This window comes from Myotis lucifugus, unplaced genomic scaffold (assembly GCF_000147115.1).
Source record: "Myotis lucifugus unplaced genomic scaffold, Myoluc2.0 scaffold_19, whole genome shotgun sequence".
NCBI lineage: Eukaryota > Metazoa > Chordata > Mammalia > Chiroptera > Vespertilionidae > Myotis > Myotis lucifugus.
In genome coordinates, this window is record NW_005871067.1 from 8902478 (window position 1) to 8904734 (window position 2257).

Here is a 2257-nt window from a genome sequence, read left to right on the forward strand (position 1 = left end):
TCACGGCCTCATGCGACGTCGTCACAAGATGGCCGCCACAAGATGGCCACGCGCACAGTGGAGGTGGGGCCCGGTGGCCACTCTGCACAGTGAGGCCTGGGGTCCTGGCATCTCTGCTGCCTTGCGCAGAGGAAGCAGGTCCCAGTGGAGGAGGCGGATCGTGGCAGGGGACGGCAGTTGTAGGCAATCAGGCCGGCAGGGGAGGGCAGTTGTGGGCGATAAGGCTGGCAGGGCAGGGCAGTTGGGGGCCATCAGGCTGGCAGGGGAGGACAGTCGGGGGCCATCAGGCTGGCAGAGGAGGGTAGTTGTGGGCAATCAGGCCGGCAAGGGAAGGCAGTTGTGGGCGATCAAACCAGCAGGGGAGCAGTTAGGTGTCAATCAGGCCAGCAGGGGAACAATTAAGGGGCGATCAGGCTGGTAGACAGAAGTGGTTAGGGGCAATCAGGCAGGCAGGCAGGCGAGCAGTTAGGAGCCAGGGGTCCCAGATTGGAGAGGGTGCAGGCCGGGTTGAGGGACACCCCCCTGTGCACAAATTTCGTGCACTGGGCCTCTACTTATACATAGAAACCCCTAAAGACTCCACCAATAAACTACTGCTTTTAATGAATGAATTTGGTAATGTAGCAGGATATAAAATCAACACCCCAAAATCAATGGCTTTTTTATACACCAATAATAAATCTCAGAAAAGGAAACAAAACAAACAATCCATTTACCAATGCAACAAAAAAATTAAGATACTTAGGAATAAATTTAATCAAGGAGGCAAAAGACCTGTACTCAGAAAACTACAGGACGATGAAAAAAGACTGAAGAAGATATAAACAAGTGGAAGAATACACCGTGTTCATGGATTGGTAGAATCAACATCATTAAAATCTCCATACTACTCAAGGCAATCTATAGATTCAATGCAGTCCCTATTAAAAGACCAACAGCATATTCCACAGATCTAGTACAAATACTCTATAAATTTACATGCAACCAAAAAAGACCCCGAATAGCTGCCACAATCTTGAGAAAGAGGAACAAAGTTGGAGGAATCACCATACCAGATATAAGTTATACTACAAAGCCACCATAATCAAAACAGCCTGGCACTGCCACAAGAACAGGTATATAGGTCAATGCAACAGAACAGAGACCCCAGAAATCGACCCAAGCTATTACACTCAATTAATATTTGACAAGAGGTGGCAAGAGCATACAGTGGAGTCAAGAGAGTCTCTTCAATAAATGGTGCTGGGAAAATTGGACAGATACATGCAAAAAAAAATGAAACTAGACTACTAATTTACACCGTACACACGAATATATTTAAAATGGATAAAAGACTTAAATGTAAGTCGGGAAACCATAAAAATCCTAAAAGAAACCACAGACAGCAAAGTCTCAGACGTCTCTCATAGCAATATGTTTACAGATACATCTCCTTGGGCAAAGGAAACTAAGGAGAAAATAAACAAATGGGACTTCATCAAAATAAAAAGCTTCTGCACAGAAAAAGAAACCATCACCAAAATGAAAATGGAGCTCATTGTATGGGAGTACATATTTGGCAATGATACATCTGATAAAGTTTTATATATAAGGAACTCCTACAATTTAAAAAAAGGAAGACAAATAATCCAATTTAAAAATGGGCAAAGGACCTAAATATTCACTTCTCGAAAGTGGACATACAAATGGCCAAGGGACAAATGGAAAAATGCTCAAAGTCACTGAATATCAGAGAGATGCAAATTAAAACAACTATGAGGTATCACCTCACACCTGTCAGAATGGCTACTATCAACAAATCAACAAATGGCAAGTGCTGGCGAAGATGTGGAGAAAAGGAAACCCTAGAACACTGCTGGTGGGAATGCAGACTGGTGTAGCCACTATGGGAAAGATTATGGCATTTCCTCAAAAACTTAAATATGGAACTGCCATTTGACCTAGTGATCCCATTTCTAGGAATATATCCTAAGAAACCTGAAACACCAATCAGAAAGAATGTATGCACCCCTATGTTCATAGTAGCACAATTTACAATAGCTAATATCTGGAAACAGCCCAAGTGCCCATCAGTAGATGAGTGGATAAAAAAGCTGTTGTACATTTATACCATGGAATACTATCCAACAGTAAAAAATAGAATCTCTTATCCTTTGAGAGAGCATGGAGGGACCTGGAGAGTATCATACTAAGTGAAATAAGTAAGTCAGAGAAAGACAAGTATCACATGATCTCACTCATATGTGGAATTTAATGA

The 2257-nt window shown here is 42.7% G+C and overlaps 1 protein-coding gene across 4 annotated transcripts in view; it reads right to left on the reverse strand.

Annotated features, from left to right (window-relative positions):
- The window catches only part of SPART (spartin), a 61698-nt gene that overhangs the window by 42759 nt on the left and 16682 nt on the right, over nt 1-2257 (reverse strand). The gene's annotated exons all lie outside the window — the stretch shown is intronic.